A 19,400-nucleotide genomic window follows, 5' to 3' on the forward strand; every position below is an offset into this window, starting at 1 on the left:
CAGCATAGAGTCATAACTTTTTATGGGTGAGAATCCATGATGGTGTAACTTGGACAAGAACCTGGGTCTCCTGCCATTGTGTCCACGTGGATGAAGAGGCAAATGGGTGTGGGATGGCAGGGATCCTTCTTGCTTGAGTTCCAGGGTCTTGCTAGTTTTCACTGCTCAGCTGCCTTTAGTTTATGTCCATGTGGCCTCTCATGGGAAGGTCACTCTATCCTGATAGTTTGAGTTTCTTATCAGCAAAAAGCTCTGGACCCACTCACATTGCCCAGTTTTTCTGCTGACCTGCTGACACTTTATGTAAATGAGACCTAAGAAAACTGCTGGATATAAAACCCTTATTTTTATCATTTGCCCTCGAATTCCATAGGAAAGGGGTGCTGTCTCAGGCTGTCTAAGGCTTGATCTGAACAAAGATAGGGTGATAGTTTGTGCTGCTGGACCATCACAAATGGAATGGGATTTCCACCTTAGTTTTTAGAATCAGGCAGATGAGTTCAAATCTTGCCTTTACCAGTTAATAGCTTTGTAACATTGAGGAAGAAAGTTTACTTTTTTGTGTCCAATTTTCTTTATCTGTAAATAAGTTCAGTATTTATTTTAGGGTTTTTGTTTTAGAATTGAATGAGCTAATTCCCTCATTTATACCTAAAATACTGATTGCGTGGTTCTATGCTGGTGCCTTGGTAGTTGATTACTAAGGGAGTTGGCAATGAGAATGGGGGTGGGGGACCCCTGGATCATAGAGCTTATATTCCAAGATATGCTTGTAAAAGACTGGATGTGCAGTGGGTTTTTAGTAAATGTCTATTCTTTTCCCAATACCCATTGATTATATATATATATTTATACTAATATATGAACTTTTTTGTTGCAATTTATATCTCTTTGTAGTATTTAAAATATGTAGCTATAACAAAAATACGTGAAATAAAATGATTTGATTTTTATTTTCCTTTCAATTATGAAAACAAAAGAAAATAGAAAAGAAAGAAAGTTTTGTAGGACTAGAAATAATTTTATTTCCATGGAATCAAGCCTCAATATTAAGTTTTTTGGTTTTGTTGTTAAACGGCATGTAAAATTAATAGGTTGTGACTTCAGTGTTGATAGCTAGGTGAGTTTTTTGTTATTGTTGTCTTTGATGAATTATTTTCACTAGATCATAAATGATGTGCATGCTACATATTGGAAATGAGGAAGAAGTGGAGACATACTAACTCCAATGTATTTTGTTACTGGGTCCAAACTCATTCTGCTTGCTGCATGACAGGCCAATAAACTGGGAGATGAGGTGTTGGGGCAAGGAATAGTGACTTTATCTGAAAAGCTGGCAGACCCAGAAAATGTCAGACTGATTTCCTGGAGAACCCTCTTCCCCAAGTCAGAATTCAGGCTCCTTTTATACTGCAAAGGGGAGGGGGTGTGGTTGGTTGTTGCAAACTTCTTGCTGTACGAATTGTTTGTCCTTGGTGCCCTTTGTCCTTGCAGCTGTCCATGTGGATCAAATCATGGTGCCCCTGTAAAACCTTCAACAAAAATAAGGTTATTCTTTATTTTGCAACTTGAAACTCTCTACATAAGTGCAGAAGAGCTAACATCCTTAAAGATCAGAGCCCAGAGAATAGGCTCTCCTGTATATTTCAGGCTAAAGTCAACTTTCTTTCACAAAAGGTTTAGAGCTAACTAGTCTGAGCCTAGAAAAAAGGGCAAAGGATTAAAGCCAAAGGAACAGATCTAACACGGAGTCAGATTTCTTCTTTCCTATTATCATTTCTTTTTCCATCTCATAAATAATTTTAGTAAGAAACATAAGCAATTTTGTATTTTTGCTTCTTAATAACCGATAAGTGGGCTGACTACATTTTTGTAAGCAGGGATTCTGTGCGCTCCTTGGGGTCTCAGCAAACTCTTGTTGAGGGTGGTTGACTCCACAACATGTCTAATGCCCCCAGGAGTGTTGGTGAGGGTCCCCACAGCCTGGGGCTCTATTCAGGAAACAGCGTATGGACATTGACCTCTGGAGACCTCTTTTTCGGCTGCAGGAAATTTTTTCAGATACTGTGATTGAAAAATCACTCCAGCTGGGGATAATTTGGGAAAAAAGGAAGAGGAAAAGTGTTTGGAGTAGAGTAGAAGAGAAATGCAGAAGATCAGGGAGACTGGGGGCTTGGCAGCTGGGCTTAGGGGGAGAGGGGAGCAGAGGTGTGCAGGGGCCCGGCTCCAGAAACAGCTCCTGCACCTGTCCCCGCACCCAAGACACACAGCTTTTAATTGGCCTGGGCCACTCTCCTAGCTGGATGTCACCCTGGGCAGAACCTTGAGAACTGAAGTTGATGGGTAGGCAGCACTCACCTAGGGGGTCACTGAGGACTTTGTTCAAGTCCACAGTGCCTTTTCTGGTCATGTGTCTTCACTTGCCCTTTATCTCAGGATCTGAGGAGCAGGAGCAAGGAACTCAGGGAGAGACATCCGACTGTGTTAAGAGAGGACAGACAGAGTGACACGGGAAGTGAGGACTATGGCAGCAAAGTAAAATGACTTCACAACTATTGCATTAGACCTGCAGGTGTGAGATAGCCTAAGCCTGTCTCAGAATGCAGGGGACAAGCAGAAAGGAATGGTAAAATTTCCACTGACAATTGAAATTTTGCAAAATAGCCTGCTACTTTTGGTTGTATCACTTGAATGAATGCAGGTGTGTTTCTGTGGGCATTTATAGGTTCACTCAACCCCACCAGCCCCTCTTGCCCCCATCAGGGGTGGGTTTTCTCAAGCACAGTGTCCCTCCTGCTTTGAGGGGCCACGCTGCGGGTCCTCGCCTGGGGCCGGACTGCTACAGGGCACTGAGTCCCCGAGGCGTGGCCTGCGAAACACGACAGGAACACCTCTGCTCTTGACTGAGAGCCTCCTTTTCCCCCTGCAGTGTTAGAATGCCGGTGACTCAGTTAGAAGCTTGCAAACAAGCCGTTCTTCCTTGTCATCACCATCTGGAAGCAGAACCAGAATCTTCTGAATTTCTCCAGAATGTGGTTTACAATCAGCTTTGACAAGTGGTTGTGTGTCCTCTTACAAGTGGAGGTTTTACTGCCGTTTTCCTGGAACTTACTCACCACTAGTCCATCTGATTTTTCTGTGCTAGGATTCAGTATGGCCTGCTGAAAATTCTGCAGTCAGATCTTGAAACCCTGATGAAGAGGATTATTTTATTTTTTATATGATAGTCTTTTACTTTCAAAATTCAGAATTTTCTGTTCTTTCACTTTTTAGGGTGGATTTGGAGAAACAACTTTGCTCTTACTGTCCTTGCAACCTGTTGCTTTATGCCTCTAACCCGTCTTCTGTCACTTTTTAGGCGGTTCTATTCATGACCCTGTCCAGGTTGTTCATATTATAAAACATAAAGTCTGTGAAAGTACAGTTCCTTTTATTCTGAAAGCATTCCACAGATACCACTGAAATCTGGGTGTGGTTTTAAGAAGACAGAAGTATTAGAACATGTACTTGCAGGTTGCTAGTGCAAAATCCCCAAATCAAAAGTCTAGTTAAATATCTAACATCTTTCTAATCTACCTTGGATTTGTATGGATAAGTGAAGCAGTTTGCTAAGAACTCAAGACCAGGGTTAGAATACAGGCTTGTGTAGCTCAGCAGGTCCTCCCATGCTGATGCTCTGCCAGAGGGTGGGGCTGAGGGGAGAGGGCAGGTCCTCCCCTCCCTGAGCTGATAGTTTCATGGCAAACACCTTCACCAGGTGAAAAACTTGGAGTTTCTTCTAAGAACAGTGGGTTTGAAAAGAGTCTTAAAAGCATGGGAGTAACAGAATCCCATTTGTGTCAAGTAGGGAAAAGCGGCTGGGGGGCCACTGGGAGACTCATGATTCCATGTGGGAAGTATTTGTGGCTTCCACCTGAGAAGTGGGACGGTCAGTGGGAAAAAGCGAACAGATTGAAGTCATGTTAGATGGTAAAATGAAAGGATGAATGATGTCTGTGAGGGTAGGATGGAGTAAGGCCAGGGTTTTTGGGTGGATTAATACGGTAAATGATGGTCCTGCTGTGCTCTGAGGAGGGGAAGCTGCAGAGGGAGTTCTGCGGGAAAACTGATGAGTTCAGCTGTGGGTAAATTGAAAGGCTGTTAGATGTGTGGTCTGGGAGTTCAGGTGAGAGCCAGTAGTGAGTAGGGGGCAGGGGAGAGAGACCTTCAAATCATTTTATCTTGTGAATATACAAAAAAGTGTGAGTAATACACTTATGCCTCTATATTCTGGATTTAAAACCCATTAACATTTTGCTATATTGACTGCAGAGGTTCTTATTTCTTTTAATACAAATAAAATAAATAGAAGCAAAATAGTGGAGTTAATGAAAATCTTAGAGTTGATGTGTGTCCTTGTATGAATTTTGATACCTCATCTGTTTATAACCATAATATATTAAAAGTTAAGTAGTTTAGCATAAGAGTTAAACAGAGGGACGTGACACACTGTTGGGGGTTGAAGCTGATCTTCTCGGGCAAATTATGTCGCCTCTCTGTGTCTTAGGTCCATCTTCTGTGACTTCCCCCGGGCCCCTCATCACAGCTGATTTCCTAGATTAGAAGTTGGGAGGGAGACTGCTGTAGGGAGAGAGAAGTGGCAACTGCCACGGACCCTGACGAAAGAGACAAAAACAGATTAAAGCCGATAAACTGAGTACAAACAAATACCCTCCAAAGAGAAAGAATCCCAAAGTCTTTTGAGCCACTTAGCGTAAGGGAAACAAAACCACGTGGACCCAAACTTCTTGAGTATGTGAGTATTGTGGGTGGAAATGTGTCATCAGAATAGATTTGAGAAAAGGCGATTTGGTTTCCCTTGATGTTTCCAGTAAGGATGGACAGCAGAAGGGAAAACCCCCAGCTTCAAAGTGAAAGCTGCTATTTTGTGTGAAACTGACCAAAGGTTGGAAACCAGTCATCAGCGGTGCTGGCAAGTGAACAGACTTCTGGATTGGGTGGGGCACCTACTGTGACTTCCTGGTGACCTGCTGGGTATGGGCTGGTAGATGGGCAGTAGTTCTGCCTGGTGACCCGGGCATAAACCTGGGCTCTGAACCTGCTGGTCTGACTAGCAGAACTGGGCACAAACATTCTAAATGGGGCAGCTCGGGATGTGGCCTGGGACACCTGCCATGCTGAGGGCGAGAGGAGGGCTCCCTTGAGGGGGTGTCCTGCAGAGAGTGGAAAAATCCACCTGCAGGGACGGAAGAGCCTCTGAGCAGGGGGCCGGATACACAGGCATGACTGGCCTGAGCACGGAGAGTTCGGTGAGCCGGAAGTCATACAGTGGCCGGAGCAGCCTTTTTCCTGAGAAACTGGAGGGAAAAGATGTAGAAAGGGCAGCCTGCGGACAGACCCTGTGGTGGGTTATCAGTGACCGGAAAGGACTGGTTAGGCAGGCACGAGAGAACCCTGTGAGCGTCCCAGATGGGGCGTCACGCTGAAGGGAGGAGCAGAGTTATAGACTATGCCACTTATTAGCTGTGTGACTTTGAGCAAGATCACCCCACCTCTCTATATATATCTTCATCTGTAAAGTAACAGAGTGACAAGCTTGTGTCATCAGAAGGCTTAGTTTAGCTCTGATCCTCTGTGTCCATTACTGTCAGTGCTGCCCTGCAAGGTTCTGCAGCGGCTGCTCTTACCCTGAGATGGGAGGGCGTAGAGGGACATTGTAGCACACGAGGGCAGGAGGGAGGTCCTTTAAAAACAGACATGTAGCCGCCTGCAGCTGCAGACCTGCAGGCAGTTTGATTGATGGTTCTGGAGAGGACTTTGGAGGCCTTAGCATCGTCTTAAGTCTTGCTTTCCCTTGGGGACCCTGATTGCCTTTGCAGATTAATGTTGAAGATTTGAGCTTCTGGAAAAGCTGCTTTCAGAGATGGGTATATATGTAACATATCGTCTAAAATAAAATGCTTTTATTTAATGTGTGGGACTTTGCAGCTGTTGGGAACAGCTCTTTTGGCCTGGTCACAGAGGACACTAAGGGTCAGCAGAGCATGCGGGAGGGCAAGAAGCTCGCAGGGCTGCTGCGGGGTGTTCTCCCCAGTAGGGCGCTCTGCTGAGTTGACTCTTCTCTGAGTTTGGTTACCAGATGAGCAGACAGCAAATTAATGAGTTCTGGTGGGATTGTATAATGACAGGAAGAAAGAGGGACCCGTAGTTTTCTGGACTAGGACACGCATTTTGTTCTTAATCCAGTGTGTTTCATTGCAGATTTGATGAGTTGTGTCTGTTCTGGATCTGATTTGGGCTAATCTGTATATTTGGAAAGGAACCGAGATGGAATTATTGCAGACACCTTGTTCTTTAATGAGTCCTGTGCAAACATAAACACGGATGAAGCATACGTTTGAATTTAGTGGTGTAGGGAAGGGTTTCTGCACATTACAGGTGAAGGCAAGTCAGAATTCCTCTTCTTTGTGGGCAGGGAATTGGGTCCACCTGTTTTTTCTGTAACGGCTTCTGAGAGCAGTTTATGGTAATTAACCAGCATTGACAATTGGTGGCACACATTGCATTTAAGAGCTGGCCGGCTGCAAACTTGTGTATTGGACAGGTGGATTTCACAGAGAAGTGATGAGGTAGATGGGAGAGAGAAGGAGCACAGGCATGGGCACCCCAGCTTCAGGTTTAAATCGGCATTTCCACACCATAGGAATTTGGAATAGAATGTAACCTCACTTAGCCTGTTGGTGAATCAGTAAAATGGGCATGATAATATTCACTTCTTCCTGGGTTTGTTGTAAGTTGTGTCGACTGAAATAAATGTGCAGCATAAAAGTTAAGAGTTAAGTTTTATTCGGTGAGAGGACTCCAGCGGGGATGACAGCCTCTCAGATTGCTCTGAGGGACTGTTCCAAAGACGTAGGGGAGGAGCTCAGATATATAGGAGCTTTACAACAAAGACCAGGTAGTTGGAACAATAAAAGATTGCTTGTTATCTAAAGAAAACCAGATATCTCAAGTTAAAGAATTTAGTGCTTTTATATTTATGGGAGGAAGCAAACATTTGGACTCACTGAATTCATTCATTTGACAAGCACCTAGCTATTTAGGGCCAGTATCCTGTCCTTTCTTATACTGAGTCCCCTCAGAGGGCACCATTGTGAGTGGCTGCAGAGGCTGGGCTGCAGGCCTGTCCTCCCTGGGGGGTGGCAGCAGCCGCTGTTGACTTGGTTTCAGCATTCTTTGTTTACTGACATGGTTGCAGTATTTTCATTCACATTGTAGTATTTTTGTTCACGGACTGATTATGGATAATCTGCAACCTTGGAAAGCAACCGAGATGGAATTACTGCAGTTACCTTCTAGTTTAATATGCCGTGTGCAAACATAAACATGGATGAAGCATATAAAAGGATTTGGTGGTGTAGGGAAGGTGTTCTGCACACTACAGGAGAAGGGAAGACAGAACTCCTCTTCTTTGTGGGCAGGGATGTGGGTCTACCTGTCTTTTCTGTAGCGGTTTCGGAGAGCAGTTTATGGTAATTAACCAACATTGACAAACAATGGCACACATTGCATTTAAGAGCTGGCCTGTGCAAACTTGTGTTTTGGACAGGTGGCTTTCATAGGCAAGTGCTCAGATGGATTGGAGAGAGACGTAGCCTAGGCCTGGGCTCAGATACAGGCTTAAATAGCCATTTCCTCACCAAAGGGCCTTGGACTAGAGTGTAATTTCCCTTAACCTTTTGGTGAATCTGTGAAATGGGCATGATAATATTCATTTCTTCCTGAGTTTGTTGCAAGTTGTAAACAATATTATAACACACATGAAGCACTTAACACACTGGCACTTAGCAGTGTTCACTGCGTCCGTCCGCCCCACTTAGCGTGTGTCAGAGCCGTAAAGGCAGCATGTGTCTGTTGAGGACGCACTGGTGGCCCCTTGAATATGTTGTGAATTTGGTGATTTCCTTTAATCCTTGTAACTGTATGTGCCATGGGCAGTTATTTTCTTGGGCAGATGAGGAATCACAGGGTAAATAAGACTGTGTAATTTGCCCAAACTCAGACCATAATTTTGGGTGCAGGGTCCTCGGTTCAGCATGGGCCCCTGGGCCTTCTGGCCTCTCCGTTCAGCAGGTGTGGGCTCACCTGTCTCCCAGCCCAGAATATCCAGCAGGCAGCAAGACATACCTGGCCCAGTGCTTCTTGAGCAAAACCCAGGAGGGGAGGCAGGTACTAAAGGGATAAACATAAAAACAGACGACAGCAAATTGTGATCAGCTTTGAGAAGGAAAGGAACACACCTCGCTGTGCAAAGCTGGGAGGTTTCCCTTCGGGGCTGCTCTGGGGGCGTTCATCTCAGCTAAACAAGCTCTGCTGCTGCACCAAGGCAGGAAGGCAGGGCGCGTGTGACCAGGTAGACTAAGCCTCGCTGATCGTACTCATTCACAATTAAGCGGCAGCTGTCACGGGCACTTACCATGTAGACAGATGTTGGCCATAATCATCACGCGATTGCTTGGTAGTTGTATTAGCCCCACCTTTGAGATGAGGTCATTGAAGCTGGGGAGTTTGCTGCATGCCCTTGTATACCTCGGAAATTACCCCCACTGGTCTTTTAACCTAGACTGGTGTGGCTGTCATGTCCCAGCCCTATGAATGGCATTGCGTAGCTTCTCCCAAGTGACCCAAATGACTGACATTGATTTTCTTAATTCGTAGGAAATGATATGTGACAATAAGAGAAAATGGTAGTAAGAAATTGTTTGGAAAACTAGAACAAAGTCCAATTCTTCCCCAGCTGTGGAAGTGTACCCAGTGTCACTCACTCCACTCACTGCCTGGCATCTCCTCCCTGCTGACTCCGTGTTCAGAAGCCACTCTGAGCCTTTGAAGAACATTTTGCCTCATGACACTGTTGACTAGGACCTGCGACAACTCTGTCCCTGGTTAACTCTCTCTTCAAAGCCATTTAAATTTTATGCAGGCTCCTCAGATCAAATGTAAGAATAGCCTATTTAAACTTCTTGATGCAGCTCCTTAGTCAAGATACTGCGAAGGAAAACTAGCTAAAACCTGGGAGGTATGAACATAGTGACTGTAACATCAGCACTTTTTGAAGTTCAGAATCAGAGGGGTGGGAGACTCAGGAAAGGCTTTTTAAGGTAGAAAGGGGAAAGTGAAAGGTCACAGGCTGTGTGAGACTGAAACATCTCGGTCCCAGCCAGCAAGGCACCTGCGTTCAGGATGGTCTGTGTGGAGAGCAGGGTTCTCACAAAGAAAGAAGTGGTGGGATGGGAGGGAGAACAGTTAGGTTTTTACTGGGGAAGGAAAAAGTGGGCTGAACATTTCCTGGTTGAACAAGAGGACTGTGACATGATGTGCTTGTATTTTGGAGAGAAGGGTTTTGTGGGGACAGGCCTAGGAGAACGCTGTCTGGCTGGGGAGTCAGCACAACAGAGAACCACAGAGAACCGGGCCGACGCCAGGGCTGCTTCTGTCCCTTAGCTGGGGCCTAAGAACTCCGTTCACAACCCAGTCCTGTTGATACAAGAAAACAGGTGTGGGGCATGGGAAGGGCTGTGTCCCACGCATTAGTTGAGCCCCTGGGATTTGTCCTTCCAGATGCTGGTCTTTGGCTTCATGTAGGAAACGATTCAAGAGCAAACAACTGTTGAGTTAAGGTAGATTTACTCAGAGAGATACATTGAAAGGCAAGAGAATCGCCACGAGGTGGGGGGGTTGGGTGCTCAGATTAAAAGTAGGTACATATTCCACAGAGTGTGGGCCTTCTTCGAAGAGGGAGAGAGAGGGTTGACCGCGAGGCGGCGCTGTGTTGCTTGTTTTCTTGGGCTTGGTGGTTTCATATGCTAATAAGTAGAAGGACCAGCCTAAGGGCAAGGGGCTGGGATTCCCAGGGAGTTGGCCATTTCCCACCCTGTGACCTTTTGTGGCTAGCCTTGGGACTGCCATGGTGCCTGGGGAAGTGTTATTCACCATGTTACTATTACAATGGGTGTATAATGAATCTCAAGCTCTGCTAGAAGTTAAATCTCTTCATCCTAAGCCTCAAGGCCTACTGGGGGTTGAATCCTTCACCATTTTGATGTTAATTGCTGTGGCCTTCCTTGAATGGCTGTGATCTGCCCCCTTCCATCCTGCCTCACTGTGATGACACAGAGAGCGCAAAGGCCAGGCCCTGCCTGTGCTCCTGCATTTAATAGGGCGAGGGGTGGGGTGGGCTGAGAATGACTCTGAGTGGTGAGAAGGTTGTTTCAGATTTTTGCACGTGGGATATGGGGACCTTCCAGCAGCCACCGCGGATTTATCTCTCGGGCATTATCGCTTGTGTCACTCATCTTTTTCTATTTTCTTTAAAGTATTTAATCTAAATTTAATATCAGGTTTTCATAGGAAAGACATTTCTCTTTTTCTTTTCTTTGGGTCTCTTTTGGGGGGGGTAGGTAATTAGGTATATTTATCTGTTAGTGGATGCCCTGGGGCTTGAACCCGGGACCCCGTGCACGCTAAGAACACGCTCTACCACTGAGCTCTCCCGCCCGCCCCATCATCTTTTTCTTTTTGCTTTAATGTTACAGAAACCACAGGCCAGCCAAGAAACAAGCACCACTCGGAGGGTTGGAGTACTCAGATTTATTACGCCGGCGGGCTCAGAGGGGCTTCTGCTTCGAAGCTCTGAGCACCTCCAAAATGTGCACATGAGGTTTTATAGGTTTAATTACAAGTATGGGGCTATTAGCTAATAAGGCTCAAACAACAAAAAGCAAGGAATCAGTACACTGGAGCTTATCAGTTTGGAACAGATCACGTTACTGACACTTGTTGAGATTGGATTTACGAGATAGCTTGTTAGCCCAGTAAACTAACACTAAACTTCAGATTTACGAGTTAGCCCGGCACAACTTAGATCACTAAACCGACACTTATCACACTTAGATTTATGACTTAGCTCGTTAGCACAGCTGAGCTTTTCCTTCACATCAGCTGCCAAGAATCTTACAGCTGAATTTCTAGTAGGCCTTTAACACTTACCCTGGCTTAATGGCATCCATTTTTATGACTTTACCTCCCCATGGTTTCATTTAATTATTGAATCTCCATTTTCTCTTCACTCTCACTTTGTCTATTTGTTGTTATGGTTTTTAAGCTGTGTTTAAAAAAATTGTTTAATTTCTCTTTTAGCAGGAGGCTGAAAGTAAATAAATATGTAAACAAACATCACACTTTAATGCTTTTATACATTCTAAGCTGTTTAGTATTTACTTAAAAACCAAATTGCCTACTAAAGAGATAACATTTTTAAATTATTTTTAAATTTTTTTATAAAGATATAGCTGATTTACAATATGATATAAGTTTCTGGTGTACAATAGATGCACAATTTTTAATGTTATGCTCCATTTATAGTTATTGTAAAACATTGGCTATATTCCCTGTGTTGTAAGTTACATCCCTGTAGCTTGTTTATGTTACATGGAGCAGTTTGTATAAGAAAGTTGGTTATCCCAGAGTCTGGGGCATGGCTGTGTCTGACCCAGGGTCACCGTCACCCTGCCTGTCAGAGGCCAGGCTCTCACACCTCTCTGCAGGGAAGCGAGTGGAGGCAGCCCTCATCAGCGCTGGCACCACCCTCTGAGTGGCAGTGAAAGCAGTGACTGTCTGTGGACGTGCAAAGTGTTGTTCCAGGAGGTTTACTTGCACTTCTGCATTTAATAATTAAAGCCCTCCTTTAAGGAATCCTTTTATGTTTTTAATGAATAATACATTTTATTTTGATATTGATAGACTTCAAACCTCCGGAAAATTTACAGGAGTAGTACAGAAAACGCTTAGATACAGTTCATCTAAAAGGGCACTATTTGTCCTTTTGTGTCTGCTTCTTTTAGCATAAAGTTTCAAGGTTCATCCATATTGTAGCCTGAATCAGTACTTTATTCTTTTGGTTTGATAATATCCTTTTTCTTTTTTTTCCTTATTGGTCTATTTAAAAATATTTTCATTGAAGTCTAGTCAGTTTATAATGTTGTGTCAGTTTCTTGGGTACAGCACAATTCAGTTATATAGGAACATACCTGTATTCATTTTCATATTCTTTTTAAACATGTTACTATAAGATATTAAATATATTTTCCTGTGCTATACAGTATAAACTTGCTGTTTATTCTATACATAGTCAGTATCTGCAAATCTTGAAATCCCAAATTATTCCTTCCCACACCCTCTCCCCTCTGGTAACCATAGTTTGGTATCTATGTCTCTGTGTCTGTTTCGGTTCTGTAGATAACTTTATCTTTTTGTTTCTTTCTTTTTTGTTTTTTGTTTTTTGGTTTTTTTTAGATTCCACATGTGAGCGATCTCATATGATATTTTTCTTTCTCTTTCTGGCTTACTTCACTTAGAATGACATTCTCCAGATCCATTCATGTTGCTGCAAATGGCATTATTTCATTATATTTTTATGGCTGAATAGTAGTCTATTTTACAATTATACTAAAACCTCTTTATCCATTCATCTGTCAGTGGACATTTAGGTTGTTTCCATGTCTTGCTATTGTAAATAGTGCTGCTGTGAACATTGGGGTGTACGTGTCTTTTTGAATTAGGGTTCCTTCTGGATATGTGCCTAGGAGTGGGATTGCTGGGTCATATGGGAGGTCAATTTTTTGTCTTTTGAGGAACCTCTATACTGTTTTCCACAGTGGTTCCACCAAACTGCATTCCCACCACAGTGTAGGAGGGTTCCCTATTCTCCACAGCCTCTCCAGCATTTATTGTTTGTGAACTTCTGAATGATGGCTATTCTGACTGGTGAGAGGTGATACTTGATTGCAGTTTTGATTTGCATTTCTCTGATAATGATATTGAGCACTTTTTCATGTGCCTATTGGCCAATTGTATGTCTTCATTGGAGAAATGTTTCTTTAGGTCTTCTGCCCATTTTTGGATTGAATTGTTTGTTTTTCTTTCTTATTAAGTGTAAATCTGTTTACATATTCTGCAAATTAAGCCCTTGTCAGTCTCATTTATTGCAAATATATTCTCCCATTTCATAGGTTGTCTTTTTGTTTTGCTTACTGTTTCCTTTGCTGTGCAAAAGCTTGTAAGTTTAATTATTTCCCACTTGTATATTTTTGCTTGTATTTCTATTGCTTGAGTAGACTGCTCTAGGAGAACATTGCTGAGATGTATGTCAGATGTTTTGCCTATGTTTTCTTCTAAGGGTTTTATACTATCATGTCGACATGTTTAAGTCTTTAAGCCATTTTGAATTCATTTTTGTGTATGCAGTGAGGGAGTAGTCTAACTTCATTGATTTATATGCAGGTGTCCAGTTTTCCCTACACCATTTGCTGAAGAGGCTGTCTTTACTCCATTGTATGTTCTCACATCCTTTGTCAAAGATTCAATGACCAAAAGTTTGTGGGCCTATTCTTGGTAATTTTGTTTATCCGTTCATTGATAGATGGGTATTGTTTGTAACTTTGGCTACTCTGAATGATACTGCTATGAATATTGATGTGCAAGCTTTTGTGAGAATATGTTTTCATTCTGTTGGCTGCACAGATGGCCCGCCATATCTGTAGTTTCCACTTCATGGATCCAGATGGCTGTTTGTAAAGGGACTCGAACTTCCTTGGATTATGTTATCCAGGGTGGGGGGTTCCTGAACCAACCCCCCGAGGATACTGAGGGATGAATCTATATGTAGGAGAGGAATTGCTGAACCATAAAACGCTAACCTTTTGAGGGAACATCATAATCTTCAAAGAAGCTACACCATTGTCCCTTTCCACTGGCTGCATATGAGGTTTCTCTGCCTCCTGAATGACACATATTATTGTCCATGTTTTGATTATAACCATCCTAGTGGGTGTAAAAAGCGATCTCATTTTCATTTTGATTTGGCTAGTGATGATGAGCATCTTTTCATATGCTTATTGGCCATTTGTATATCTATTTAAATCCTTGGCAAATTTAAAAATTGGGTCTATTTTCTTGTATTGTTCAGTTGTAAGCATTTGTTATATATCCTGGATACAACTCTCTTATTAGATACACGCTTTGCAAAATTTTTCTCCGATTCTGCAGATTGTCCTTTCACTTTAGATTTTTTAAACATTAAAAAAAAATTCTTTATAGGGGAGGTAATTAGATGTATTGATTTATTTTATTTTTCTTGCTAAGCGTGCACTATATCACTTGAGATACCCCCTACCACTGTCATTTCACTTTCTTGATGATGTCCTTTGTAAGAAAAAGGTTTAATTTAGATGAAGTCCAGTTTATCTGCTTTTTTCTTCTATCACTTGTGCTCTTGGTATTGTATCTAGGAAACCATAACCTATCCTAGGACCACAAAGATTTATACTGTGTCTTCTTTTAAAAAGTTTATACATTTAGTTTTTATGTTTCTGTCTGTGATCCATTTTGAATTAACTTTATTTGTTATATAAAATATGGGGGTCCAGATTCCAGATTCATTCTTTTGCCTGCAGATACCCAGGTGTCCCTACACCATTTGTTGGATAGACTATACTTTCTATGAAGTGTTGTTGGCACCCTTGTGGAAAACTGAATGTAAATGTAAGTATTTTCCCCCCTGGGTTTTTATAGTGTCTCATAGATTTATTAATCCAAACTTATGCCAGTATCATACTGACTTGAGTACTATAGCTTTTTAGTACACTTTAAAGTGAGTCCTCCACCTTTGCTCTACTTTTTCAACATTGTTTTGTCTGTCCTGGGCCCCTTGCACTTCCATATGAATTTTGGGATCAGTTTTTCAATTTTTCCAAAGAAGTCAGCCTGAATTTTCATAGGGATTCCACAGAATTTGTAGATCACTTTGGGGAGTCTTAACATTTTTAACAATATTGTCTACCATTCCATGAACATGAGATGTCTTCCATATATGTAGATCTTTTAAATTTTATTTCGGTGATACTTGAAAATGCTCAATGTACAAATCTTGTAAATTTTTGTTAAATGTATCTCTCATTTTATTTTTAATGCTGTTGTAAATGGAAAGGCTGAGCTTCTTAAGGGTGGGACTATATATCAATTTGTTTATTTCTATGATTCCCACACAGCAAATTCTCTAGGTTTATATTTGCTACATAAATCTATCCACAACTCTTCTGACCCCCATGTTATAAGAAACCAAGACTCACGTTAAGCTACCTGAACACCTATCAGGAAGTGAGAAATGAGACCCTTGGTTGAGGCTTTGGGCAGTTGATACTGAGAGCTTATTCACGATGGCTTCATCTTAATTATTTTAAACAACCCTTTCGGTGTATTTAGTCAGATACATTAAGAACATGGCCTTTTGATGTGCAGAGGAGCTGAGACTATCATTTTCAAATAATTGCGAGTCAGAGTGTTGTTCTTGAAAAATAATTTGCATCAGCCTTTGAAGATTTATGTTTCAGGAGCTTTGACTAAAGAACACCTGTCTTTATTCAACAATGACAACTAAATGCTCAAGCAACATGTAAGAGTTTGAGCAAACTGCCCCCGCCCCGTAGTGCTGGTTGGCTGCAGCTGTAACTGGAGTCAGCACTTACCTCTCCCAGTAAGCTTGTGCTGATCTGCTCAAAGGGGTTCGTCCAACAGTTTGTCAGTCTGTTGGACAAAGCCATAAAACATTGATTTAAGGTTGCTGGAATGCAATATATTCTTATTAATATTAAGTAAGCACATATTGAGTGCTTACTGTATGTTGGGAATTGTCCCTCAGCCTCACATGAATATTATTTCTCTTAAAACCTCATATATTTCCTTGTTATTCTCACTTTACAGATAAGGAGACTGAGAATTAGGTCTTCTCTCTTTTGGGGGGAGCTCATTATCAATGACTGGAAGTTGTGAGGAAAAAGATATTGATTCATCCTGAGAAAATATTTTTGTAAGAGTCAGCATTGAAGAGGGTGACCACTGAAGAGGGTGATCATTGTTCGATTGAGACGAGACCCGGGTTGTACGGAGTCAGCTTCCCTGTCCTGGACACGGCATGTGTAGAGCTGCATGGTGGGTGAGGCGGCGCGGCCGTGCAGGGAACACGGATGCTGGGCCATTGGGCTGTGCTCAGGCCCTGTGGGGCTTTCTCCTAAGGGCAGTGGACCGTCATTGACAGATTTTAAGTAGGGGAGAGGGGTGCTCTCGTAGATCACTTTTGTCTTGTAGAATGCTTAGAAACATTTAGAAGGCTCGGCAGGAGGTGATGTGATGAGTCAGAGTAGGGTGGCTGCGAGGTGTAGCAGTGTTCAATTTTCAAGTGGTTTTCAGTCCCAGGTTTGTGGCTCAGTAGCCTTGTCACTTTGGATGACACACTCAAGGAAGTGAAACAATTTATCTAATCAATTAAAGGAGTGATGTACCGACTTCCCAGGACTGCTGTGAAGATCCAGTGAGATTACGTGTGCACAGTGTGCAGCGTGGTCCCCAGCACAGAGTCAGTGCTGAGTGAGTGACATTGAGTACCTGGTAGTACAGGTGTGGGTGGTGGGGCTCCATGACTGAGGAAATCTGGGCCCTGAACGAGGGGTCCAGTCACATCTGTGAGTGATGGGCCTGAGCTGGGAGATGGAGGGAGACCTTGCCCCCCAACCAGGGGCCCTGGTCAGGACGGCTATTGGAGGAGAACCGTGAAGTCAGCTCTTTGCAGGTGGAGTTGGAGGTGCCCTTAAGACATCTAAGTACAATGTCACGAGCTCAAAGAGGATGTCTGGGCCCGGGCTGTGCATTTTCCTATGATCTCAATCCCTGAGGATGCCGAAGTTTGATCACTGAACGTGAAGACATACTTTACAGGACAAGTGAATAGTAGTATCATCTCTGTCATCAAAGCTCACGTCTCTTTATTCATCACTCACTTTGTTAATTGGGTACTTACAGAGCTCACTTTTCCGCCCTCACTTGGGCTAAGGCTCCACAGTAAAGAGCTGGTGAGCCTCCCTCTTTTCCAGAAGAAGACACATTTAGCTGGTAGCCTTCTGTACCTCACCAGACTTAGAATTTTAGTTTGTTGTATTAATTCTATTTTCTGTTGGCCATATCCTGACAGGAGAGACGTTTTACCTCATGATCATGTTTCAATTAGCTGTTACTGAGAATTGCTGATCTGATCCATAGTGTATGTATTATATTAATTTTGTACAGTATTTATCATTTTTCTGTCTTTGTCCTTTAATTTTGTATGCCCCTTCAATGTTCTACCATATTTGGGGTGTAATTTTTTTTAATTAAAAAATGTCTTTTGGCAGTTAAGGAAACAAAAACAAAGAAAAATGCACATGATAGCTAAATTTAGAAAATATCTAGTGTGTTTTCTGTCTCGGCAATGGAGTGTTCTAGAATCTCGTGAAAACCTTCATTACACAAGTTCCTTAAAATGCTGATTAAGAAATAAAACCTTCCTTCCTCATCTTTCAAGCTACACGGCTAATTGTCAAGAAAGTGAGGGGAAATCCTCAGAATCCAAGACAAACCAGAAAGCAGGGATTCTGGGAGATAAGCGAGCCTTAGAAGCCCTGGGGTCCCTGTTGGCTCCTGAACTGAGTTTCAGTTGCCTTGACAGGAGGGCAGGAATTGAACCCGAGGCCTCTCACACTGGGAGTTGGATGGCTGATCATATGTAAGACCAAGCCCATCCCGAGAAGCCTGGTTAACTAAAGGTTGAACTAGGAAAAAAAATCCTCAAGGCAAGAAAGTAAGGAATGTCAGTATTTCTGGAAGAGGGGAAAAATAACAAATCCAAAGTAAGGATATAGTTTAAAGCTGTTCTGGCATGAGAGTGACCACAAACTCCTGGCAGAAAAGCACAGCTAATCCTGGAATGAGAAGTTGTGTTTTGAATGGTTCAGTGAACATCCATTCCGAAAAAGGCCTCCAGAGTATTGTGGATCAAGATACTGGACCACAAACACCTCTCTTCCAAGGGTCATTTAAATAACCAGAAATGTTTTAAAGGAAAGAAGTCACAATCATATTTCTATTTATAGATATTACTATATGCTAGGAATTCAGAGGTGACTATGTGAAGGAAACTTAGCATAGAAGCTGTGGATGTGCTTGCACGCGGGACATTTCACAGAAGTGGCCGGACTTGTCTGCAAACAGAAATTCCTGCCATGGGACTTTGCCCGTTCCCAGGGGAAACATTGCTTGCAGACAAGAATGTTTATTAGTTCCTCAAAAGGAACAGGCCTGGGAACAGGAGAGTCTGAGTGTAATTAAGATAAGGAAGCCTTAGATGTAGTGCGCATGCGTCAACCTAAAAACTGTTTACTCTCTGTGCTTGGCAAGAGTTACTCCTTTGTGTAGATGGTATAAAAAATAAAGGAACCCGAATCTCGGGAGACATTTTGCACCACAGCAGCTCTGTGATTCATTTCGTTGGCAACAACTATGGAGTTGTCTCCTATTTTATGGACCTTACTTTCTCTTTCGGGAGACAAACTGACATAGTCGGGGAGCTTGGTAGAGGGAGGTGTTAGTCTGTAGCAATTAGCCAGGAGAGGATATTAAGAAAGCATTGAAGGGTGGGTGACATTTTTAGCTGAGGACAGTCTTGTTTAGTTGGCTTTTAATTGCAGGCTCAATGAGTTGTCACTGGAGGGAATTGATCTTATGGAGGATGAACTTAGCTCAGGCCTCTTTAGAATGGACAAGTGAACCTGGAGAAAGACAGTCAAATCTGTGCAGACATTGAAGTTCACTTGAACGTGCTGTATCCCTGAGCCAAAGATCGGACAATTAGAAAGCACTTCTTGAGGAAAGAGGAGTGGTTTTTAAGGTTTTCCAAGAATGAATCCCAGGGAACTGAGATGGCCAGTTGTCAAACTGTGACTTTGCTCTTTGGACGGTGTACCCACCAAGAGTATTGGCATTTTATAGGTTTCCTTTTCTCGTTAATACATGTTAGGTGATGAGGACATGGACACACGTGTTTGACACCTTGTCGAGGTGACTTTGGGTTCCTGCCTAGAAGCACGGGCACAGCTGCACCTGCGTCATACATCTTGCTGCCCATCCCGCTCCCTGGCTCCGTGATCACTGCAGAGTCATCCCTTGTTAACCTGTCCATCTCCTCTGTGACATCATTACCCATGAAAAGACCGGAGCGTATTAACTTGGCTTTCTTAAAGTCAAAGGAACAGATCTAATATGGAGTCAGATTTGTTCTTTCCTATTTCAGTAGTGCCATGGAGAAGGAAGTTTGGGCAGCTTTTTGTAGGGTCCTGGAGGCTTTCTCTCTCAGCCTCTGGGTGCCTCTATTGAAAACCCTTCATAGCTGTCTGGCCTGCTGGGAAACCAATCCGCCTATTTTGCCCTGAAGATGTGTTCTGTTTATAACTCATCTCTACTCCTTGGAAAACAAC

Source organism: Camelus bactrianus, chromosome 20, assembly GCF_048773025.1.
Source record: "Camelus bactrianus isolate YW-2024 breed Bactrian camel chromosome 20, ASM4877302v1, whole genome shotgun sequence".
NCBI classification, from domain to species: Eukaryota; Metazoa; Chordata; class Mammalia; order Artiodactyla; family Camelidae; genus Camelus; species Camelus bactrianus.